The sequence below is a fragment of the Scatophagus argus genome, chromosome 7, assembly GCF_020382885.2.
Source record: "Scatophagus argus isolate fScaArg1 chromosome 7, fScaArg1.pri, whole genome shotgun sequence".
NCBI lineage: Eukaryota > Metazoa > Chordata > Actinopteri > Scatophagidae > Scatophagus > Scatophagus argus.
This window is the reverse complement of record NC_058499.1, coordinates 8,987,616-9,014,386: the sequence shown is the minus strand read 5'-3', so window position 1 is coordinate 9,014,386 and position 26,771 is coordinate 8,987,616. Positions and strand designations below refer to the sequence as shown.

Genomic DNA, 26,771 nt, shown 5'->3' with positions numbered 1-26,771 from the left:
GGCTGGGTGATGTCTTCAGAGTGCTTCTTTTGTCCAAGCAACAGTCTACAACAAAAATACATTATTTACATACACTTCATAGACAAGAGTATTGGGATGGGAATGTTTGTCAGGGTTTGGGCTCAGCCCCTTACTTCCAGTGAAGGGAAACCTTAATGCTTCAGCATACCAAGACATTTTGGACATTTTGCTATGCTTCAAACTTTGTGGCAACAGTTTGGGGAAAGCCCTTTTCTATTCCAGCATGACTGAGCCCCAGTGCACGAAACAAGGCCCACAAAGACATGGTTTGATGAGTTTGGTGTGGAAGAACTTGACTGGCTCACACAGAGCCCTGACCTGAACCCCACTTAACACCTTTGGGATGAACTGGAAAAGAGACTGTGAGCCAGGCCTTTTGGTCCAGCATCAGTGTCTGACCTCACAAATGCTCTACTGCATGAATGGGCAAAACTTCCTACAGAAAAACTCCAAAGTCTTGTGGAAAGCCTTCCCAGAAGAGTGGAAGATTTTCCAGCCGCAAAGCTGTCTATGTGTTTAGAATGCAAAGTCCCTGTTGGTGAAATGGTCAGGTGCCTCGATGCTTTTGTCTATATAACACAACAGTGAAAAGCCACGAAGTCTCACACTGGAGAGGAATGAATGTTTGACATTTTTGCTTATTACAGTATATTATATTATATTATATTGCCAGTCAGTTGGCTGCTGATCAACCAACTGTTTCAGCTCTAGTGTTAAATATGTATCTAGAACCAGGAGACACTAAGCTTAGCTTAGCTTAGCATAAAGACTGATTCCTAAAGACTTTTTCTTGGAGACAATCCGCCAGATGCAACGACTTCTTGGAGCAGACCTTTCTTATTTTATTAATTACAGTTATACCAAGTATCTGTAAAGCTGTAGCACATGAGCAACACATGTAATAGGTCTTGCACAATTCAAAGTCCCGATTTATTGCGCCCACCCCCATAACTCTCGTGTCTGTTTTGGATTATAACTTTGTCTACGTTTTATGTCAAACTGTTCCTTTTAAAGGTGATTGAGTCTCATTCCCAGGCTTCCAACTCAAAACTTTGTTATTTGCCTTCCATTATTCTGACAAATGTAACACCAACAGAAAATCTGGTATTTGACGACTTGGGAATGAGACTCAGCAATCAACCAGAATTGCTTATTGCACCTTTAAAAGTAAAATTTCTGCAGGCATCAGATAGACTCAGTGATTGAACATTAACTGTTCAGATTAGGCTCATTTGCAAAAAGGCAATTAAAAAGTTATTTGGTAGCTTTAAAAAATAAACAGAGCAGAAATCACAGTAGGATGAGAAGCCACAAAGCACTGATGATTGCTTTTATGATTCATTTATTTTAGATTTTTATTTCATTTGTTTGAACAAACAAACAAAGCCCTGGAAGTCTTTCCCCCAACTGTGCAGTTTGCCTCCCATTATGCTGATAAGCGTAACATCCCTAAGACACACAGAGATGTATATAAACACAGATGCACACAGGAAGATCACTGAGCAACCTTGCAGCCTCAATCTGTCAAGGGGCATCAGCCAGTACCTGGGGGGAAATGTGCCATGTCTCATGGCTTCCTGTCCCCCCATGACTCCAGGACGGGATCAAACTGTGAGACAGGGTGGAGACGTGCAACGTTCATCTTCTTGATGCCCTTTCGGAAAACCATACACAAATTCAGTTACACTACTGCTAAACAGGCTTGCAGTCCTTAATTTTCCATTTACTGTATGAGTCATAATTTGGTTTTGCAGAATTTCAACACGTATTTGTCTGGAGGGCAACCTTTAGGAAAACAGTCCTCTTTAACCTAGATTTTTAAGCAGAAACTGTCCTTGTAAGGTAAGTGACAAACATCTTGGCCCCCAAGAATTTGTCTGCGATGTTCGAAATCAGTGTCCTTTCACATGAAAACATCTGTGAATTCATGCATCTCCATTTGGCTTAGTGAGCCTGTCAGTGTCTGTCACCTAGCTGAGCTGACAGAGAAGGGATAGAGGAAGGTGACAACAGTTTCACTCTTAAGCTGGCAGGTAATGAATCATCTTTATTTGGAACCACCTTCATCTTAAGAACTCCTGTGGTAATGCTGTATGTTACCTGGCTGTACCCTAGCAACAAGCCCCGAACACTGTATAGAGGAGTAATAGGACAAATCCGTGGGAAGAGGCGTAAAAAAGAAAATCAGAGTATTAACACACTGAATCTGAAATTAGAAAGCTTTTAGAAGTATCTTTAATGCTTGCGTACTGTTTCATTTGTACTTTTTGTCTGTTTCTGTGTGCATTCCTCTGCATTAAAAAAACACCTGTAGGCAATCTAGTGTGAGACTTTCCTCCACCTTAATAATTATGGATGTCTACCTGCTGAAGCTCAGTCAGTGACAGGAGCCTGAGGATACGAGGGAGGGAGAGGGAGAAGGAGGTGGAGTGGGAGGGAAAGTGGGAGAAGGGCACAGAGAGGTATGTCAATCTGCCTCTACCTACACAGGGGAGAAACATCTGCTGGCTCTGAGTTTAGCCAAGCAGCAAGAAAACACACACGAGGCACCAAAGCTGTAGAGCGAGAGTAAATGGAGAGTACAAAGATGGAAACATGGGATGACTGGACCATTTTTGCCCTTGTTCCCTCTTTATGTACAGTAAGCGTGCTGACCAACTCTCCCTCCTCGCCACCTTGAGTGCAGCCATTTCTCTTGTGTCCTGCCATGACAGGCCAAGCGTGGCTGAACTCCCTGCATATACTGTACCTCCAGTGTTCCCAGGAGGATGAACTGGCTTGTGGATGGAGGAAAGTAGGCCAGGGGAGCCACCACTGCATCCCCTCCTCCACCTCCTCCTCCTCTGGAAATCTGATTCAGGGAGAGGGAAAGCGCCATTTGTCTGTCACACAGAATGTCTCTGCTCCTCTGCTTTATTTTGGGATTTCGTTTACCTCAGAACATATATCTTTAACGCTGTAGATTTATTTTTTTGCATTGAAACAGTTGTTTTAGGTGTGCTATACATTCCAAGTGTGTTTTGACAAGACGTCACTGTTTAGTTTGATTCAAGCAGGTCTGGGCCACTTCTTGTGTCAGGGGGAACGTCAGTGGTTGTGTGTGCAGCACAAGTATGGAGCTCTGTGGTTAATGGTCCAGCCCAGACACATTTTCTGGTCTGGGAGTCTTGGAAGGTGGAACTGTGGGATACAAAAGATTTTTAAAAATGAATTATGATTTGTGGATTGGAGGCGTTGTGGCTCAGTGCACTGTAAAACACTGTAAGCTGATTGAAGTTGAAAGTATAAGAGCTAACTGGCTACACAAATTCACTTTTATGTCTTAAAGAATTTTAGCAGTTTCTGCAGTGGATTCACCCTCACTGTGACTGAACACTGCTTCCTGGTTAAAAACTGAATAAAAGACTCCAGCAGCCACAGCAACAATCATGATGTGACTAGTCTGTCTCAAACAGGATGCTGAGCCATTAACCTTAAGGTTAATAACAAGCGTTTAGGATGCCACCTCTCTCACTCTGCCATCTGAGCTGATGATGGTTCAACTTTTTCGACCTGTAGTTTAGCTTGCCATGTAACTATGGCAACCACTATAATACTAGTCAGAGAAATAATACATGAGCAAATTTTACTGAGACCTGAAACATGCAGAGCAAACAGACACATTAATGAAGACAAAGGGTATTGGAGTTAAGTAAGACAAGTTTTTTTTTCTCATTGTTTATCTTTTTATGTTAGTTAACAAAACTTGTGTCAAACTGCTAGCCATGTAGACAACAACTGGCTGAAATAAAACAAACAAGCTTTGAAACAAGCTTTTATAGGCCTTATACTGAACTGAATGTAGCAGCATCAACAAGCAACAGACTGATAGATACTAAAATGTCAAATAAACTTAAAATTCTAAGATCAATCATCATTTCTTTTGCCATACATAGACATTAGAGTGACATTTCTTTTCCACTTACGTGCTTACAGTAGGGAGAGTCATTTACCTCAAAGTCCTTTTGCTTTCCCTGTTGGAGCCATTTCCCTACCAGTGCTGGAATAAAGACAACATTTGAGATTGTTCCCATTGCCTTCGATTAGCGACTAATACACACCGTCATCAAGGTTAGCACTGGTTCCATTTTTATTGAAGGAAACAACAATGACATAACTTAACTTGTGTTAAAACACACTCAGCTGGAACCCATCATGTGTGTTTCCTTCAAATGACAGGAAAGAAGGGTCAGTATAGTCACACAAATAATGTCAGGATAAACAGAAAACAAGACACAATATAAAACCCAGCACTTGACACTCCATAAGAAAAATGAAATGACAGACTGAAAAAGACAAGAGACTTTACAATTACAAAAGAAAATATACAGTAACCTAAGTACAGCCTTGTGGTGTATTTTTTTTTCTGAATGAACAAATCTCATTTAATCACAGTAAACCAACACATCGCTTTGCCTGTGAAGCATTAAAGTTCAGCATATGCTGAACATGTCTGTTTGGAAACTTCATGAGTTTAATGAACTCTCAGCTATTCCTTCATTCAAATCATCATTTCAAGATTTCAAGCCAGTGGACATCATGTTTCTAAGGATTCATGTAATGTTTTACAGTGTACTTTGGCGACATGTGTGCAGAGGGTCTGGTTTCAAGAGCTTTTAACTGAAGAGCAGTAACCAGGTGAGGAAACAACACCGTCATGGTGGTGACTACTTTTCCTGCATCCAAATTGTTGGGGACCCCACTCACCATGATTAATGTGGAGACCTGTTAACACAGAACCATAACTCTCCTGCTACTGTCCAATTCCACCACTAACGTTATTTTTTTTCTTGTCCACAAGCCGATAATGACGTTCCCAGAGCTTATTTTGGACCTGCTACACTTACACTGCAGCCTTTTTACAGATGCCCAGGTAATTTTCCTGCTTCCCTTCAGAGAACTATAGTATACATAAATGAAATATGTATGCAGCTCAGACATCAACTCCAGCGGCATCCAATCTCTTGAATCAACTTTGGGGATGTTTCTCTGCCAACTCCTGCTTGGATACCAACACTTCCTTAGCAACTGCATGGCCAGCAGCTATATATGTGCATTTAATGCTGACAGGAGCTGCAGGGCTCAGCTGCTGATGGCACACAGTTATCCTTTTTCTCATTACTGTCTGCTCTATGTGAGATCCAACAGGCCTGAGGACAACCATCAGGGACTTACGCGTGTGTGTGCATAGCGTGGCCAATAAGGAAAACAGGCCTGCTCCTTGAAAACACCTGTCCAATTCTCTGTACAGATATACAATACAAACAAAGGATTTTTCCTCAAAACCTTCCAGATGTCATCAGATAAGGATGTAAACACAACTCCCCGAGAAAAATGAAAATTGCTCAAACATGTTCGAAGTGCCAGAGCTTGCATACATAATTTAATTTGTGACTATAAAACACAAATCAGGTGTTGTTCCCGTGAGGGCAGGGTTTGCTAACCTGTTTCTACACGCACAAGAGCAGCAGGATGCTTCAGTTGAAAAACACATAAGACAGAGAATACCAAAAAATCAGTGTCCAAAACGAAACCTGCACTGACTGAATGTTTTTATTTTCATTCTGTTTCTATGGAAAAATGAAAAACACCTCCAGCTGGAGAAAAGGAGATTTCAGGAGAAATAAAAAAGACATCTTGACATTTTATCTTTCAACTGGATATTTCTCTTTACAAGACAACAGCTCTTTGTCTAACTACCTGTACATTTAAAAATATCAGCGGACTCCTGTAAGGTCCCTGGTGGTCTCAGAGGAGAAATCAATAAAAACACTGTTTACTGATTCCCTCCTCGCCATACAGAACTTACTGCTAAGTGGGCTCCCCTACCAGCCCCTAATTGTCACACAAGGTCAGCAGCACAGACTTTCCTCTCTTGAAAATCCCTGAAAATCCCTATGTTCAAAATAGGGGGTGTCACGATACAGCAATATCAACAATAACAGTGATATTATTATTCCATATCTCTCAGTTCAACTGCCCATTTTAGCATGTTTCTGCCTTTTGTTTGAGTTTACAGCCTTTTTACTGTATGGTTAACAGTTATAGTGCTGTTTTCAGTAAAAACAGGCAGCCCTATTCAGTGATAAAAAAGAAAACAAAAAACCCATCTATACATCATCTGCTGAGCATCAAACAGCAGGAACATTTAGCAGCTCACTGGTGAGCACAGTAGAGCATGTTAACAGCTAAACAACCAGATATTTACCTCAGGAGTTAAAGACCAAAGGCAGACTAAAAAGAGCATACGTTAGACTTACATTCATAATGTATACACAAACATGACTCTAAGTAAATACTAAATGCATGTGTGAGTAAGCAACTGTCATCTTAAATAGTGACGATTTGTCTGTGATGCATTCACAGCCTGTTTCCGCTGGAGTCAACATGTCAAAAATTCGCTGGTATGAATATTTGTATGTAAACCTTAAAGGAAACACCATAAACAAAGGAAATGGAATTATAATGTTTGCTTTTTCCATCAGCAGATCAGAACATTTTAGCCCGCAGATGCTTTCCTCCATATGGGTTCTGCTTCTATGGTTCAGTTCTGCTCACAACAACACCGAGCTGCCAGCTCTGCTAAATGCACACCATTCTTTACTCTCACTAAATAATACAGTGTAAAGAATTATGTATAATATAGCATCATTTTAAGATAATTAAAATTCAACTAAAATTAAGGCAGTAATTATGCCTTACTGAAAGGTCATGTCGCCAACAGGCCTGTCAGAGAACGTGAAGCGATGGACAGACAGTTATTTGTCCACCAGGGCAAAGATGAGCCTCATCACGTCTGAGAAATGTGACACATTAATTTAATAATGGATCTCAGTTCCATTATTTGAAGATGTGGTCAGTCTACAAAGACAATTCAGGTGATTGATTGGGACGGTCTATCATGTGAAACTGAGGAGCACTGCTGTAATTATTTCCATACAAGGACATGACAAGGTGAAGGTGGACAGTCTGATTGAACATTTAACCTTGGAGCATCATCGGTGGTGATTCAAGTCTCAGCCAGCGAGGTCACAGTATAAATTGTGAAATATTGTCATGTGAAAGTTCTACTTCAAGATCAAGCATGAAGAACAAATGGCAAGCATGTCTCATACAATGTGAAATGGAGGACTTAATGAAAAGGGAAAGCAATGAGGGTTGGAAAGCAAATAGGAAAAGCAAAGCAGCCCAGGTCGGCTCTCTTCATCATGTCAAAACTCAGCAGGCACTTTCAGGGGACACACCTGACTGCTGTGGTTGATATAAAAGATCATTTTAAATCATAAATCCAAGGCCCCGGGTCCATCAGGGGAGAGCTGATGCCTTTGTCATTTGGTAGTGTACACATTCTTAATAAAAAAGGATCAGATTCTTTAATGTGATATTTATATTCCCTCAGGATGAATGTTCAATTTGCTCCGACTCCGTGGAAGGACTCACAAAGTGACAGGCACATGAAACTTTAACATGAGATGTGGATTCAGGGAATAGAGCTCGTATAAAAACACAAGCCCCCTCCATCGGTTTTTCTCATTTGAGCTTTACAGGAAGACTTGTCATAAATCTGCTCCAGCCACTCACCTTGTGTCGAGAGCTTCCAACTCAGATGCTTTCCGTTTCTTTATTAAACTGTTTATCCTGAAGGAAAGTGCATTGTTAATTACTGCTAACAATGCAGATGTTCACTGCCGGAGGGCCTTGTTTAATAATGAAAACATTTTCCTCCCTCCTGGCAGTGATGTACTCTACAGTAAACTGGAACAAATTACTGCTTGTGTTCTTTTAGGCCGACACTGATCAAAAGATACCACCCATGAGGCAAACTCACCGAGTTTGAGAGATGTTGTGACTATACGTCGACTTTATTTCTGATTTTTATCATTCATATCGTCAGAAGTTGAACTTGTATAGCAGAGACAGCAGGGGGGAAAACTGGATAGGACAGACTTCCTCCCTCCTCTGTAGCACATGGGATAACGATTTCATAGGGCAGGTAGAGAAAGGCCTGATTGCAATCAGCCAGCAATTTGACCAAAGTGAGATCATGTCTTTCTCTAAGCTCCAAAACCAGCAGGTATTGTCTTCTAGCATCCAGATAAGGCACTTTGGTAAAAAGGAGAACAGCATTTCACTGAGGGAATGGAAAAGACATTTTGGGAAAGGACTTATCTTACTTAGCGAGAGCGAGATGAGAAGACTGATAAGAGCACTCATATCTGTACAGTAAATATGAAGCTAGCGCCAGCAGTGAGCTTAGCTTAGCACCACGACTGGAAACAAGTGGGAAACAGGCAGTCTGGCTCTTCTGATGGCAGATTTGTATTTACCAAACAGACATAGTATTGGCATCAGTCGTCTCATCTCACTCTTGGCAACAAAATTGAGGATTTTGTTTTTGATTGATTTCAATTGTATTAGAACACCTAGTTTAAAAAAAAAGTTTCCATTTTTAATTTTCATTTCAAAGAGTTAGTTAACATAGCAGAAGATGGTTTCCGTGTGATTATTTAGGACAAGATGTGGAAAGGGAGATATTTACAGTTTTGGTGTTGGAGGAAGAGTGGAGTGACCATAAGGCCTGGTTTTAAGGGAAAAAGGGAGGTTAAAAATAATAAAAATCCCACTGTCTGTTAAAGGAAGATGTAAATAAAATGCAGACCAAATATATTCTTTACACATATTGTACTCTAAAGAAATTTTTGTTTTAAAGAACATAACTTTTAAAGGGTGAAACAGTCCTGTAGTCATACATGCTCTACAAAGCTGGACTCCAGTCATACTGTTCCTGAGGCTATGACTGTCTGAAAATAAGGGCAAAAAAAGAAAAGCAAAAAAAGAGAGAGATCTTAACTTGGTCTTCAAAGATTAAATGGAAAATAAAGTATAGGCTGCGTCCAGCTTTGAATGATAGGAAAATATTGGAGCCTTTTGGCAGCGCTTCTTTTGTTTGTAACTAATGCTTTCAATCAGTGAAAAGTACTTTTCTTCAGAGTGAGACGCGAGATGGAGAGGAGACTGCAGGCCACATCCTCCATTCACCTCATGCTCTGTGAACCCTCTTCTAATGGCTATTTAATTCATAGTACTAACGGATTATCAAAGCCATTTAAATTAGTCATCATGGAGAAGATAGATTGTGAGACAGTCATGGGAGGTGGGTCTCGTTAACCAAAAGGCCTGGAGGAAAGATGAGGAAAGCATGCAAATGAAATACAAAAAAAAGGATGATTTTTCTTCTCTCTCTGTAGATTCCAGAGGCTCTACTTATGATTTAATCTGCCATAAAGCTGAGCCCACTGTGGGAAGCCCTCAGGGAGGAGTCTCTATCACTTTTACCAGAAATAATGTTACAGATTCAAAAGAATCTGAAGAGAAAGAGTTGAAACAAAAGAGGATGTGTGTGTGTTAGAGACCAAAGCTGGAGAGGGAAAATGGAGGAGCGCAGCATCGAGCATGAAACACAGGAGGCACAAAAGCCAATAAAATATAGATATCAAACATCAAGCTGAAGCGACAGGGTGACCTTGCAGCAAGTGAGTGCCATTTATGAAAAACTAAGAAAAGGACAAGCAAATACAGTTAGACTGGACTGTATTTATTTTATGTAAGCCTGCATTACTCTTCCTGCTCTCTACTTTTTGCAAGGTTGCTGGACTGAAATCAGACCCAGCAAAATCCTGGTCACAATGAGAGGAAAACTGTATGGCACTGAAAACAGTATCAGTGTGGGATGAATTAGAATTGTGTCATCCAGCTTTAAGTTACACAAATGCACAGTAGTGCAAACATAATCCATTTTCAGGCCTCTGTAACAGAGAATAATGATTCAAATTTAGAGGCTTGCTAGAGATGAGTGAGATTTAAATGGGTGTAAAACCCAATAAAGAACATTTGGGTTACATTAAAATCCCACATTATTATTCTTACTGTATAACCGTGTGAGATTTAAGGCTGCTGGGAAATGTACTCGTGCATCCACACATGAGCACAGTCACAAATGTCTGACACAAACCACTTCATCAGCTCATGTCGCTGCTCACCACAGGCCACGGGTTCTCCTCCACCGTGAAAATATCTTCCAAACCACATAAATATTTATGTCCATTAATAGTAAAGAGGCAGCGCGAGTAGATGCACAATGCTCTGTGCTGGTCTTATTTTCATAGGAGATGTACTCCAACTGCCACGTCTCTGTCGCCATGACAACAGAGTTTAGCAAGCGAGCCAGGACTTGGCCCTGTCGGTCTGCTTAGACAAAAGTATGAGTCTCCCAGAGAAGGGAAACAATGTGTACGTCAAGTGTGCTCCAGCAACAACATGCATCTCAATGTGAGCCTGTAGTTACTTGAGCATCACGAGTCTTAGTGAGACGGAGTGTGCACAACATGATCCAATGCTGCCTCTGAGAGCAGGCTACAGCACTGATGTCAAAATGTGGATATGGGCATGATTAGGTGATCTCGGGCCATTTCTAGACATTGTTACCAGACGGCAGGAGCCACAGAATACTTTGACCATATAAAGATGTGGACGCTTATGAGGAAAACAGATGTGAGGAATTACAAGCTATCACATTCACATTCCACAGACCAAAGTTTGCCTGAGTCCAAGTCCAAAATATTGTCTTAACAAGGAGCCAGAGATTTATTATGCTCCTGCTGTAAGATGTTAGTCAATGTGGGAATTTTTGAAAGAATCACTATACATATGAACACACTCACTCATATAAACAGACAAATAACGTCACCCCCAGCTTCACTTCTTCTTCCATCTCGCTCACGCACATGCATGCAGTTCCTGGTGCTCTGGGCTTTAGCCTGTCAGAGCACTGAGGTTTTGTGATCACGGACATGATTTCGCTTTGCCCTGACATCTCCTCCGGGAGCAGCGACGGTTCTGGGGTAGAAGACGGATGCAGAATGAAGGATGGGGTGGAGTGAGGGGTGTCCAGCTACAGCTGGTGGATGAGAAACAAATAAAGGAAGCGCAGATAAAGCTGAGGCGTGTGTCAGAAAGCAGAAGTGGTGTGTTATTGGAGTGCGTGTTGAACACAGCACCTCCACGAGGGATTAGGAGGCCGAGCAGAAGCCGCAATTTGCTCCAGAGACGACAGTTTACCGACTTTCTGCTTTCAAGGTAGCACAGATTTCACTTCCAGACCCAGCATGCATGCATGTTCGGGCTCAAAGTGCATCCTGCAAGATTTACAAGGAAGTTGCTCATTGTGTGAAGAAAATATCCTCCCTCAGAAGCTGGCTGAGTTTTTTTTCCCCCAATGAAAAAAGTTTGTGAGCTGAGGGTTTGCATCATACAGTTAGTCATTTTCCCCATGATGAGAGAGCTCCTCTGTAATGACAAAGGTCTTTCCCCTCAAGTGTGTCCTCAAAGACTTTCACTTTCCAGCAGAAAGATGATCTTGAGAGAGAGACAGCACAAGCTTATTTATAACTTCAAGCAGAGACAACTGACAAAGAGACTATTTGACATGGAATAAATGAGAAAATCAAAGCTACAGGTGTTTTAATTCTAGAGTGGTGAAGGTTGATTCATTTTGTGTGCAGCGTAGAAACAAAATGCAGCTTCATCGTGCTTACGGTTTAAAGCTCTTAATGTCAACATAAAGGACCAGAATTTAGTTCTTATTTTTTAAACAAACTAGAAGTGTATTTTGGACCTGGACCAATTAAGTGCTTCATAAACTAGCAGCAGCTCTTTAAATTATGTTCTACGTAGGTGAAAGCTGGTGTAAAGATCACATGGGGAATTCAGGTTTACTCTCTGAAAAATGCAGTGCATTCAGAAGACTGCAAACAGAAGTGGGCAACTGAGCACATCACTCCTAAACGAAACTCTTATTACAACTTGTGTTTTATTTTTATAGCTCTGGACATCTTTTCAAATTTTATAATGTTAATGCAGAGTAACATCGGACTCTGAAATCTGTACTACAACTGCTTCATTTGGGGGAGAAAAAAAGGAAATATCAATGGGCAGCACACCTGATATCTGTAACTATCCCTCATTCAACAGGAAAACTGCATGCGCACACAATCGCAAAGGGTCAAAGTTGAACCAGGAACTGTGATGGATGCTCATAACCGACAGCTTGGGTTAATAATGCTACAGTTCGCCTTTGTTTTCTCTTCTAAATAAGTTTGGCTAAGCAGTTGCAGTGTTCTCAGACCTCCTGAGAGCACAATGTTATTGCTACTGATAGAAACGACGGCCTGGGCTACAAAAATAACACCCGCATTGAAACAGAGATGATATTTTCTTTATGAACAGGAATAATGTGTTTGGATCTCCTGGTTCTTGTTAAAACTATGTGTAGCCCCGTGTATGATATGACTGTATAATGGCCTTTTTGTTAGAAGCTCTGTCGCATTTGCAGTCGTCCGCACTGCTGGAGATGAGGGAGTGGATGAGCTCGTATGGACATGAAATTTTCTTCGTATTCACATAACTAGTATCCGCTGAAATACTTGTTTTTGTTTCATCACTACTTTGTGTTTTCTACCCATTAGAGGTGATGTTATGTGTTCAGACTGCAACCCCCACCATCCCCCACTCGTATCTGAGTGGGTGTGGGCGAGAGAGACCCCATGTAGAGACAAAACAGACAAGCGTGTGGACAAAGACTGGCCTGCCAGCAGTGACAGCAGGACGTTCCCACACACACACACACACACACACACACACACACTAACTGTCTCTCTTCCAGTGATATCCCCAAAAACAGCAGGAACCGCAGGGAGCAGGAGAGGAGGGTGGAGGGTCAGAGGGTGTTTTTTTGAAGGGGATCTCAGCTGTGCCCCGAGGACAGTGAGACAGCAAAATCCAGGACAGTAACACACACATATAAATACACACACATGCCACTCACCGTTATTAATACAGGTCGTCAATTAAGCCTGACCTAGAAAGCCTGTCTGCACGAAGGCTCCACAACACGCTGAAACAGACTGACGGGGCTCCAAATCCCTCCACTCAGCCTACTGTCTAAAACCCTGGATTAACACACACACTTATCAACACAACATACATGCGGACGCAAAATGCCAAAAACTCTTCACCCCCGAGACTGATTTACAGATGCCCTGACATGCAGACAGGCGTATACAGTTAACACTGCATATTGTGGGACAGAATGACAGATAGACGCGGGGTGCCAACACTGAACCAAGGCAACATCATTTAAAGCCTTTGAAATTACTCTCTGTGCAGTTGTCGACAGAAGAGACAATTAGTTCCAGCATGTCTGTAACTTGTTTCTTGACTCGGCAGGTACGACATATTGTGAGGAAGCTGGCAAACCACGTAAACAACACCAGCCTGCAGTGAGAGATATGCATACCGTCACTTTTTTTGTCTCTGGGCTTTATTTCACATCGTCATCGAGAGCGCAGGGAAAGCAACTGTCACGAGTGGTTTGGTTCAAGTTGAGTGCATTAGCAGCAGATGAGGGGACTGTTGAGGAAGAAGGATGTTCTGAAGGTGAGGAGGGTTAAAGCTGTCCTCCTGTGCCAGGCATGTGCTCTCAGTTAGCGGGCAAGGACATGCCAGGGGCAAGCAGCCGTGTCTGGCTCTGTTCCCTGCACCCAGACTCTCTGCTTTCATTCATGGTCTCGTCTTAAGCGCTTTTTCCTTCTCTATTGTTACACAAGGCCTGTCTAAAGGGTTTATGCCTCTGACTTGTGCTAAGCACTCAGGGTGACAGAGCCAGAGCTCATCACAAATCCTAAAACCCTCTGCAAATGCTTTTCTCCTTCCTCGCTGCTTTCTGTGTTTATTATTGTTTTTTACACCCCCTCCCCCCCTCACCCTCTGCTCTCTTCATATCTTAATGCTTCTATCTGCACTCTCTCTGTGACAGTGCAGTGCAGGCGTGCTCTAATCTAAACCAGATGAGCTAGAAAAACACAGGCTTCCTTCGTCGTTTGCTTTCCCCATTAACCAAGAGGCCCATCATTTCTCTCTCTCTCTCCAATCACAGGACAGACTTCTGAGGTTTACCAGCACATCTGCATACGCACTACAGCAGACTGGCCAGTAAAACTCCTCCATGAGTGATTTATAATGACACTTGATGGCTTTGCTGCTGTCAACTTTTATCTCCTCACCGCAGACTATTGGGCAGTGGCTCGGATCCAGACTCTTGGCACCTGTTGAGAATACACCACTATCAGTTTTACATAATGTTCACTTTTTATGGATGGATTTGGATTTCCAACATATTCAGGATCCTGAAGGGTTTGTTTTTTTTTAGTGTCAATCAAGCAATCAGACTGTCCAGTCGCCATGAGGGTTGAGCTGAGACTCCTTCCTCCCCGTCATGGTGAGTTTGGGATGAGGCTTTCATTTGGGACCAGCTGACGCTTGCCCACTGCTGAGGCAGAAGGACATCATGTCCCTCTGGGGACAGTTTGCCGTCCCGCCCTGTCACTTTCACTCTCTTATCCACAGGCCACGAAGCACAAGGCACACAAGTCCAGACTGCAGTGAGTCAGAGGAGGGAAGAAGAGAAAAAGAAAAGGAAAATAGACAAATTGGACACTTGGCAGAAGACCGCAGATGGCTGGGAATTAAAAAAAAAAAAACAAAAAACAACAGTTAAGAGTTTCTGACTCAGTCTTTATCTGGGTTAAAGGAGTACTTGGGGAAATAGGCTTATTGGCTTTCTTGTGAGAGTTAGATTAGATGATCGATACCACTCTCATGTCAGTGTGGTGAACATGAAGCTACAGCCAGCAGCCTAACAGCATAAAAGACTGCAGCTTAGCTTAGCATAAAGGCTAAACAGAAATAAGTAGTGTGGCTCTAACCCTACCCACAACCCAAAGGTAAAGTAATTTGCTCACCACCACCTCTAAAGTTTCTGAAATAATGAATTATATGTTGTTCTTTTAATGTGTACTAAAACAACAGTGTAAAAATCACGTTTTAATTTTGAAAGGCATTACCTGTGGGACTACTTCTTGGACAGACTTCCTTGTGTCTTGTCATCTTCAAACTCACTAACCCATTAAATCTTGCGTGTTTAATCAAACAAGTGAAACAGAGCAGACTTCCCTCCTGTCTAATCTAGCGGTTGCGTCCTTGTTATTATACAACAATGGGTCTGCAATCCAGGAATATGATAAAAGTCTATGCTATGCAGTGACAATGCTGCACTTGGTTACACATGGGAACAGATCATGCTTTGGCTTAAAATACCAAATTGCCACTTCTGAACATCGTACAAACCTTACATATCTGTGGCTTGCAGAGACATCAGCTTTTTATTGTGGCGATGGGGCTGGTCTCACAGACAAACACACGGTAACCTTACAGAATATGATGCATTGCTGTAGCTTCAACTATCCAGCATATAAAGTAGTTAAAATTGGCTTAAAATTAAACGCCTTACAGCAGTGACTTACACTACTAATATTAATCATAAAGCAGCATGTTTACAGCTTTGTCTCCAAGAAATTATGTTTATCTAGAACTAATGTGCAACAGCAAATACATTTATAAGGGAATTGTAATGGTTACCGGTCACGTTTTCTCTTAAAACAATATGTTATTAATTAATGTCGCAGAAATGTTGATACAGAGCGCATCAGAAAATTAGTTGCTGAGAACGTATTTCGTGTATTTTCTGGAACATTTAATTGAAAAAAAAAAGATGCTTCCATAACCTCAAGTAATGTTTTGAATGCACAACTTTTAACTCTGTATGTGCATACCGTATTTTCACGGTATGGCATTAGCATTTTTTACTAAAGAAATCTGAATACTGCTTCCTTTGACTGCACGTCAAACTGAGCCTTTTCAAAATTCCTCTCCCCTCACACTCCTTCTTCTTCTTCTTCTTCTGCATCCTCCCTTGTGCCACCCCCAACATCCACCCACCTTCAGCTCACCGCAGAGGGTACAGTAAGTGAAGATGGTGAGACTTCAATCGGAAGTAAGATTTAGGGAAAAACCGAAACTTTCCTCTAAGAATTTATCATTCTCCAAGCCTCCCACTGCAACAACTCATCTCTTACACGGCACATCTGAGATGCTAAGTTAATAACACAGTGAGGAGTGCATGGTGCGGCAGGAGGACAGGCTCAGGACCGCACAATAACACACTCACTAGCAAGCCCCACATGAATCAAAATGACAAAGCCAATCTAGCGAAAAATTTTCTCTTGCTGGCAGTAAACTGCTCTGCTCTCTGGATGGATGGATACAGGAGTACAAGCTGGGGAAATTGAGCTCAATTTAAAAAGTAAAATTCAGTTAGGTGTGCAGCCTCTACAATCCCACCTCTTATTCTCTGTGGTGGAGTTAATTACGTCCTCGTTTATGGGGCGAGTATTCCTCCCAGTGATGCAGGCTTTCACTTTCTGTGGGTGCACATGTGTACCATAAAGGCCTGTCAGTGGAGGTGGGAAAGGTCAGTAAAAGTCGAGCGGGTTCACTTATTCCCGCAGCAGCCTGTTGAGAGTAAAACTAAGCAGAACCACAAGCTAACCTCAAGAGGGTACAGTAATCACTCTATATACTGCTCGGCTTCACTGCTGAATTCTGCTGCCTCTAGAAGAGCAAGAGTTATCGCAACCATGAGGCAACAGGTCATCGGAATAGAGGAGTCTTTGAGAACTGACTGGGAAATACATTATAGAAGTGGTGAGATGGAAACATGAAGCATGGAAAAACCACAGGGGGAGAGAAGGGGTTAAGCTGCTTTCTCCATCGAGAGCCCAGGTGCACCATGTCCCACCCCCAGGCTGTGAGAGTCTCCATGCTGGGGAGACCTTTAATAGCCTGGAGATGGAAGCACACTATCCCCAATAACCCATAAAAGACTGTGTTCCTCTGTCCTATTCCCCCCTGTCTGTCTGGTATGGCCTCATAAAAGACTAGAGTGGTCTCACATGACGCCTCTGTCCACTGGCACAGTGATTGGCTGGGTCTTCAGAAGCTGGACAATGCAACTGGACACTTAGATTGCAAAGGACAAGGTGGTTCACTGCCGAACTCATCCTGTCAAATATTTTCAAGAAATAATAAAGTTACTGTCTCAAAAATCTTCAACGATTGCAATTACAATTGCAATTCTATAACAATGTCAACCCAGTGACATCGTCCTTTTTCATTCCAGAAATGCTTCTCCCTTGTCAAAACCTGCTGCCTACATTACTCACAACGCAACCTAACTGTCGACAGTTTGGTGTTATGCTAGTAACGTAATCCTAGTTGGTACTACTTGTGTATCAAGTGTACGGGTGTCCAGAGTTTGGGGAAATGTTTGAGTTTAAATACGAGTTGAAAACTGTTTTGCCTTTGCTCTGTTTCTGGCTCCTAGTATTTACTGACCTTAGTCTTATGCATCTTCCACTGTAGGCAAGGCAGTTTTCACACCCAAGTATTCTTGGGTAAACCTTGCGTTACCCACCGGGGAACAACAAACAACTCAATGCTATACTACAATCAACAACAAATTAAAACAACAGGTAAGTAAAATCTAACAGCACATGGACTGTGTTTCAATGGTTTGTTGTAGAGAGCTAAATACAATCATATGACAAAGGGATGAATGATGGTGGGCTACACATATAAATTGTTATGATGTGGTCAAAGTGTGACCACAGGGTTTGCAGCAGTATGGCCTGGTCACGGGCTGTGTATGGTAACATGTGGGGGACTTTTCCCTGGATGTTTGCTGGTGGTTTTTCTGTTTTGTTTTTCCTCAGCTGGGGGAAGCTGGGTGATGTGACCAGAGTGCAAACACTGCACCGCTGGGATCCATCCCTCCATCTGACCTCTGCTGACCCCTCTCTTTCTGTCACGACGCTGAAGCTGCAGCCACTACTGCTGAAGGAGTGTGTGGCCTGGGGGAGGCCATTAGCACTGGCCTGACTTTTTCTTTTTTTTTTTTTTGGCCTGAAACAGGATTACCTACATGCACACACTCACACACACACACACAAACACACTTCTGCTTAATAGGGGCCACTTTACTCTGGCTGCAAACACCTCCAGCCTCCCTTCCTGCCGTCCACAATCAAGAGTCTCAAGTATTTCCTTAAAAACCTCTCTGTCGCCCCCAACTATCCCTCACTATCCTCTCCCCCGACCTCTCTCTCTCTCTCTCTCTCTCTCTCTCACACACACACACACACAGGCATTCCAACACATTTGTTTCTGTTTCTGCATCTGGCCAATGTTTTACTCTTCCATCTTTCTTTTAAGAGCTCTTATTGCCAAAAAAAGTAATTAGGTCGCAGTTTATCTGAACAAAAGTGATTGCACAATACTCACATCTCTAGCTTTCCCTCTTATGAAAAGGATATGTGCACATTATGTCCTCAAACTGGCTGGATTAAGAGTTTCTTTCTGGGGTCAACAGAGCTGAAAGCCGCAGATGTTCTTGCCATGAACTCATCCTTAAGCTTAGTGAGCTAAAACATCTGGGGCCATACTTTCCCTGCACAGCTTTCCACTGTGCCCAGAGATGGATCTTTCAGGATTTGGCTGGTGGGCAACACACATATACAACGCACACACACACACACATGCTGAAGTGCTCTGTTGAGTGGCAGCACCTGACAGGCTATGATGCACTGCTTATAGGTGAAGAAACCAACAGCAGTGGCCCGTTTGTCATTACTCAAGTTAATGTGGCCCAGCTGCCTGCCTGTCACGCGGCGTCTCACGTACTCAAATCCCAAGATGCTCTGCGTGTGTGTGTATGTGTGTGTATGTGTGTGTGTGTGTGTGTGTGTGTGTGCGCGCACACGTGTGGACTCGCTGCTCCTGAAGCGTTAGAGCACCTCAGGTGGAAGACACAGGAGGGCTGTGCGAAGTGTGTCATGTTAAAAATATGACTCCACAACTGTGATCATTGCAGAGTTTAGTGGAAAAGGCCCGATCCCCTGCTGTCTCAGTCCGGTGTAAACATGGCTCCCTCTGCGAAGAAGGGACACGCAGAGAAGAAGAACGCGAGAAAAAGAGCAAAATGATGAGAAGAGTGAGGGGACCGAGAGAAAGGAACGGCACAGACAGCCACAGCAGGGGGCATGCTGTTCTCCATATTAGGCTGTCAATGAATCTCATTAACATGGCTTCTCTAATCAGCATCCGAGAATATTCCACTGAAGGCCATCCGCTCGGCTCCCCACATCCTTCCTCTCATTTTGATTACACTGATGCATAAATTTACCATTACTTTTTCCCCCAGCTTTTATTAAAAGAGCTCGATTTTAACTGAGAAAGCCATGTCTGCTGTTCTCTGCTTCAACCACATCCAGTGGCCTGTCTTACATGCGAAGCACGGCAGGGTGCCATGTTAAAGATACGCACCCCGCACTTGTCACATCAGGAGAGGCTTGTTTTCCACCATTTCAGCCCCACTTGCTAAGGAGTGGAAATACATGGGCACTCACGCTTTTCCAAAATGACAGCTCACTCCGCTTACTTCCAAACATCGCTCACAATGATGCTTAAAAAAACTGGTTTGCTTCAAAATGGTACAGTAATTTCTGAGACGTCAACAAGAGTCCCCTTGCTTTTATCTTTTCAGATTTGTTGGCAATGCCGACACTTGAGAATTCTTTAACATTTTTCTTATCTGTGCATGTGTGGATGAAAAGCAAAAAGGATGGCAGGATGTTTGCATTTCTAAATTGTAGGGCAGGTTTTCCCCTTGAAAGTCAAGGATGAACTCTCAGGGACAAAGAGATGTCACATGTGTGCCATGACGGGGCCCCAACAGGAAGCTGGTTGGTTGTTAAACAGGAAGGTCTGACCCTATGAAAAGGGTGTTCCTCTTTTTTATTTGTCCATGCTTGTCCTTAATGAGAGCAGCTGGTATCCAACACAAACTCACTCCAGTTATTGTCCACAGACATCAAAACAGCAATATTTGATTGCCCTCTGATACATTTGCGCGGCACAAGATGAAACAGAGGAGATTAGAGTTTGGAAGTGAAGAGTCGTGCCAGAGACATTCCCAACACCACACATGCTCATTCTTTAATCATGATCAAGTCCTGCCAATATTGGGAAATCTGAATTCCAAAGGCTGTCTGGCATCAAATGGGACCAGCAAAGCCTCATCTGTTTGTCTAACATCTGACAGAGTGACTAATGGGAGCTACTGAAGCTTTGCTCCCCCAAAACCCCAAACCTAAACGTCCTCAGCACACTCATCTCCGACTTCGACTTTCTCCTTTTACGCCTTTTGACGCAGCTTCCACTTTACATGCAACAGTTCTGACAAACAGGTCCAGACTGATTTACTATCTGTCCTCCAAGTCCTCTCCTTTCTCTGCACTCTCCAGTGGCTTGAGGCAGCATTCCCATAGTCCTGTGTGCTCTCGGGGTGTGTTCCTGGCACTGAACATGCAGATAGGATAAATAAATCACACACACACACACAGGCCCTCTGGAGAGAAGAGAAACTGACAGGAATGGGCTACGGGGAATAAAGAAGACATCTGGTGGAGGAGCTGAAGCCTTTCTGATGAGGAGAAAATGACTTACAAAAGACATTATGATAGGATGACAAGTGCAGCCAGCTACAGCGACTCTTTATATGTTTAACCTTAACCAACGTGGCCTAGAGGTTGGATAAGCGGCTTGTGACCGTCGGTTCAATTCCCAGTCCGGAAGTGTGGTGGAGTGATTAATCAACGCCCCCCCTCCCCATTAGCTGGATGATGTGCTCTTGTGCAAGGCACTTAACCCTCCCCGACCCCAATTTGCCTGAAATGGCAGCCCACTGCTCCTGTGTGTTTCACTGCATGTTGTATGTGTGTGTTCAATCAGTGATGGGTTAAATTCAGAGAGGAATTTTGATGTACGTAAAAATATATATATATATATATACTGACAATAAAAGGTTTGAAGTTAACTTTTCATGGATTTGTTGAAAAATGTAAGATTTACACACCAAACATATGAACATATTAAATTTGATATATTTTTAAATATTAAACTACCCATTTACTCCCTTAAAATTGTAATATTTGAAGGTCACAACATTTCATGTTGACAAAGTTGGTTGCTTCCGATTGGATGACGCTATGAATGTATCCTGGAAATCAATTAACTTACAAAAAAACCCCAAAAAACCTTAAGTGAAGAAATGTTTTAAGGTCAGAACCTGATTTACTTGTTACATAACATAACATAACATAATATATTGAGGATAGTGTGCTTCCATCTCCACATAACATAATGGAAATTGCACTACAGCCAGTGCAGACCAATCCTGGTGTTATAAGCTGAAAAAGTCTTCTCATTGTGAGTTAAAATCAACCACTGACCAGAAGGACAGATCACATGTCCTTCAGCCAGCACACGAGTTGACTCAGAGGGCGTATGTTGTGTGATAGCACACACTGTTAGCCATTTCAGAGAGACTGTCACATTTGTAGTCCAAGCACAAACGCAGCCACGAAAGCTAGAACAGTTGATCCCCTATCAACCCTGGTCCCTTTGGGTTGGTGAACACAGATCCTATTAAATACTGTAGCTGCTGCATTCGGTAGAGGACAGGGAAGACACACATGCGGCAACCTCCATCTGCTATGGTCAGCTTTGGCACAGATTCAACAAGACTCTCCAAATGGTGGAGCTTACTGCTTACATTGTGTGTGTGTGTGTGTGTGTGTTAATGTACAAAGACGCAGTTGAAACTGAAAGAGGAAAACAGAAACAGAAGGAGAGAGATGGAGCAGGGTTGTAAGTCAGGCGAAGTAAAAAGAAAAAAAAAAAGAAGAGCGAGAACAGTCATCCGCAACAAATGTGCTGCGAGGCTTTCATATCAGGGTGACAGGTGCATTATCATAGGTTAATGAGAAGCCTAGTGCTGCCTGTAGCTTCAATCGAAGGAGCGCGGCCTCCACTAACACCACCATCAATCAGATCAAACATAGACTCCCATTCAAGTGTCGAGAACACACTTTAATACGCACACACAGGTATAAGTATACCAACACATACATGTACAGGTACACATACGAACATCCTCAAGCATTCAGTGCAGGTCATCATAGCTCATGAGGTACACTGATACAACAACACTGAGGCTGCAGTTTGGCACAAAAGATTGCAGCATGATTAGGAGGTATTTATGGATACAATGAGAGATAATTAGCACCTCAAGCACAGCCTTCAGGTGTGATCATCAAAAGATGTGAACTACAGCAGGTGCTGCCGTCTGCAGAAACATACAGTGGAGTTGGATCCTCTACTTAAAGGAACCGATAGCTTCGGATTCTTATTAGGGGTTACAGACTCCTACATGAATACACCACGTTCAGCCAAACCACTGGTTTGCACATTAGATACTTTAGCATTTGTCTTCTGTCTTTGTTCAGCTTCCATAATCAGCATTTAGCAGTACTATAACAATTGGTATTAGGATGTGGTAATGGTTGGTTGTTGTTTTTGTTGCCACGGAGACACACACCACCCTCGATCAAATCTGGTCAACTTACACCCACACACTGCTGATTATTTTCATGACCGATTAATCTGCCAGTTATATGAAAACAAATGTCAGAAAATACTAAAATGCCCCCCCACCATAAAAGTGACATTTTCAAATGTCATGTTTTGTCAGACCCACAGTCCAAAACGAACCGACAATTAGATAGAAGTTAGGAATATTTGGCATTACTGGTTTAAAGAAACAAATAACTGGGAAAAAATGGTTCCATTATAAAAATAATTGCTTTCATGCTAATCAGCTAATCAATTCAGCGCCACCAAGTCCGTCTTCGAGTGCTTCTGGTTTAGTCATGAATATTTTTTATAGAAGCAGAATTAAGATTTAAAATTTTCCGGTACTTCAAGTAAGTAATAACACGCTGTGAAAATAGCCCATTACAAGTAAAGGTCTCATGACAAGCTAACTAGCAAGTTCCCATCACCACATCACCAGCTACCAGCTAACAGTCAGAGTTATGCTAATTAGCATTCAACCAGCGCTAACGTGGACGAGCCGTTCAAACAATTTTCCTCAGCTCCCTAACGAGTAACAGGACACCTGTTGACAAAATGTAATGTCGGGCCGTGATTATGTGCAACCAAGCTTGAAATCCCAGTAATATAAAAATCAACACTTAATCGATTCAGCTCGTCTAAAAGGAGCAACAGATAGCTTGTTCCTATCTGGCTTCAAACGGCTGTAAATACTGCTAAAGCAGCTAATATTGACTATTTAAATGATGTGACTTAAAGGCTAACCTAAAGGGGGTACCTCGCACTTCCGAGTCAGGATAAAAGGATTTTCGTACTTCCCGTCTTGCAGGCGTGCAGCGACGTTGTCCTGTCTAATGCAGCATTACACTTTGCTGCAGACATGCTAACTACCAGCAACCTGCCGACAACCCGTTGGCTAACCAGCTGCACCGAAGCTCCACTTACACTATATGGACAGAAATATTGGGACACACCTCTCTACTATTGAATTCGGGTGTTGTATGTGGCTGTTTTTCAGCGGTTGGGCTCGGCCTCTTACTTCCAGTGAAAGGAAATCTTAATGCTTCAGCATACCAAAACATTTTGGACAATTTTGCTATGCTTCCAACTTTGTGGCAACAGTTTGGGGAAGGTCCTATTTCTATTCTAGTCCATAAAGTTATGATGACAGCTTCTCAGAAGAGTGGAAGCTGTCATAGCTATAAAGCTGTCTATCTATGTAGCGTGCAATATCATTAAAGTCCCTGTCAGTGTAATGGCCATGTGTCCCAATACTTTTGTCTATATAGCAGATCTTACCAAACAAAAATGAATGAAATGAGTTTGACTGAGAATTCACTGCCAGCTGTCAGTATTTGAGACCTAACTTTTTACTGATGCATAAATGGCATTTTATTGTACTTTACTTAAGTAAAGTACACATTCTGTGTATGGGTACAGTACATACTTTACGAGCTGCTGCTTCTGTGGTGTTTTCTGTGGGATATGTGACATGTAGATAGCTGTAGTTTCTTTCTCCCTCAGTCCACTCATCTCTCTCTTTCTCCCTCACCCTCCCAATCTCACCATGCAGGAGTGGAAACAGTGCGTTTTGACAGAGTCATATTGCGGTTTGGCCGTCGCAGTGGAGGTGCAGAAGTGTCTGCACTCACCGGGGGCCAAAGAGGCCTCACGGAGAGGAGAGCTTTCCCTTATCACAATGGATTAGCCCACAAGACGAATAAGAGACAGAGAGGTATGAAAAGGGAGAAGGGAGAGAATCCCTGGTGTTGGATTCTACAAGCCGCTGGGCAGGAAATGAGGCGGAGGACACTCACTGACCTGCAGCCACTTGCCGCCTCTCAGCCTATCACAGAAACAATTTAAACAGTTAATGGAACCAGGCTGATGCTCATGGGCCACTGTGACTCATACTGTTCATTTCTGATTAGAGCTCCTCAGGCTTGAAAGTAATCTGCACCAGACGGGGGATAGGCCCAGCTAGTTATTATACATAACCACCAAAAGGATATGTGTAAGCGAGTTGAGTGCACACTGTTTGTTTATGTATTATCCCTTAGAGAGATTAAAAACAGGAAAGCCAGCGAGGGCCTGCACAGGAGGAAGGGACCAGGCAGACGGGTCAGCCTGCAGGTGGAGGTGGGGTCCGTTGTGGGGTGACTGGGAGGCATGTGGGGGTGCTGCCTCAACATGTTCATGACACAATGTGAACAGGATGCTGGGAGGAAGAGCAGAGGGGCAGCCGCAGAGCCCCCACCACCACCACCATCATCTGTGGTGCATGAGCACCAATGGAGCGGAGAGCCAACTAAAACACATTGATAGGGAGGCAAATACTTACGGGAGGGGGGGGGGGACATGCCTGCAAACATACCTAAATCTCATTTGTATGCATGAGCTCTATGCAGTGGTGTAAAAATGCATGTATGCTCCATAGCGAGCAAAGACAAAGTTACAAAAGATTTATACGTTCCCGAGAGATGTGTTCTTCAAAGCAGCATATTCTTTTGAGTCATTCCAGGTTACTTAGGGCTTACTGAACATGTGGACTTGACATTTTCATTATTCATCCTTTTATTTCATTCGCTCTCAGTGGAATTGTCATCCTCACTGACTGACAGTTATGTGGAAAAAAACAGAGGAAGTGTTCCTTCCTCGTTATGTTTGGCTTGGACATTGTGTGTGTGTGTGTGTGTGTGATCTGATGAGCTCAGCCACAGCAGCAGAACACGATCCTGCAAAAAGGTCCCAGCTAGTTTTCCACAAAGAAAAATCCATTAGTTAACCCGGTGGTTTGCTTTTTAAGGTCATCCATTAGGACTCCAAGCAACAGTTGTTTTCACTGTTTCACTCGATTCATCAGCTCATTTTGTCAACAGAATGTCAAGTGAAAAATCACCTTGACTCCAAGGTAACATCTTTGAATGTCTTGTTTTGACCAAACATCAGTTCAAAATCGCACATAATCAGTTCACTGACATGTGTGATGTTCCATTGAAACAGTTATTTGATTATCTACAAAACGTTGAGAATCGGGTAATCGTTGCGGCTCTCCAGATTGCTTGTTTTGTTTTAGAAACCGATAAAAATCCCAATTTGTTCACACTTTATTATGAAACAAAAAAATGCTCAACTTTTAGGAGCTGGAACCAATAACATCTCTGCTTGCTAAATGACTTAAAAGATTAATTGAATATCAAATTTGTCGATTAAGTTAATGTGGGTGGGGAAACAATAAGTAGAGCTGAAACGGAGGGAATTATTGGACTTTTCTCCCCTCTGTGCCAAAACTATTTTTATGATTCCTGTGAACTTGTTGCAGATATTTTGAGTTTTGATAACACACCTGGAGCATCTCATTGTAAGCATTGTTGATTGTGACTATGCTAAACTACGGCTTCACTATGATGTCAACAGGATGGAATCAGTTTTGTGCCAATATAAACTTTGTCCTTCGCCATGTTGGATATTTGCCTCATGAACATAAGAGAGGGAGTCAAATGTTGTCGGTTTTTTCACTCCTATAAGACTTTGGGAGTTTTAAACTCGTTTGTGGATGCTGTCTGTATCTTTCATCCTTCAGCCACAGCTGCTGCTCTTAAGTTGATGCTTGGCGTTCGAAGCACACAGCGTGGACGCAGCTCCCTGATGAGATGAGGCTCTGCTGAGTTACTTTAAACCAGCCTCCTGAGGAAACACTAAGCTGTACTCATTATGCAGAGGTTAAGTGTCTTTGGTGATAGTGGATTAGAGCAGAAACTTACAAGCTGCTATTGTGTTGTTTTGCTTTAAAAGACGTGCTTGCTTTAAAAGCCGTGCTGGTAAGAGTCAGTGGTGAGGTCTTAGCTTCTGGCATTACATGACATCAGGAGGCTCCTTGTCCTTGATAAGACTTGCTGCACTTAAATCTTCCATATTTACCACAGACAAAAACAAAAAACCCTGTTATCAGACTGAAATAAATGGATGTGGAGCTCTTTGTTCTCTTCAGCCACAGGGTAGTCAGACTAAATCAAGAAGAAAATACAAAGACTAAATTTGGAAATAACAAAAAAATGAGAACTGAATTAGCTGTGAGGTGTAGAACTGTTAAGGTAGTGAAATGAGTAATTTCACAGAATCTGCATAAAACCCATAATTAAACCTGCAGCTTCTACAAATCAGGTTTTTAAAACATAATTAATCTACTGATGAAAAATCTTCCATTACACTTAAATTGCCACAGCACAGTAATTTTGCTCATCTTG

The 26,771-nt window shown here is 42.5% G+C and overlaps 2 long non-coding RNA genes across 2 annotated transcripts; one reads left to right on the top strand and one right to left on the bottom strand.

The window, feature by feature from the left end:
• Positions 1 to 1,171: 1,171 nt before the first annotated feature.
• LOC124062436 lies at positions 1,172 to 23,484 on the bottom strand. Its single transcript, XR_006843920.1, has 5 exons — positions 23,303 to 23,484; positions 4,014 to 4,060; positions 2,771 to 3,201; positions 1,567 to 1,675; positions 1,172 to 1,470 (listed from the first exon to the last, which is right to left on the bottom strand). It is a non-coding gene; the product is annotated as an uncharacterized LOC124062436 (long non-coding RNA).
• Positions 14,359 to 23,417, top strand: LOC124062437. Its single transcript, XR_006843921.1, has 3 exons — positions 14,359 to 14,558; positions 16,763 to 16,767; positions 23,296 to 23,417. It is a non-coding gene; the product is annotated as an uncharacterized LOC124062437 (long non-coding RNA).
• Positions 23,485 to 26,771: the final 3,287 nt, after the last annotated feature.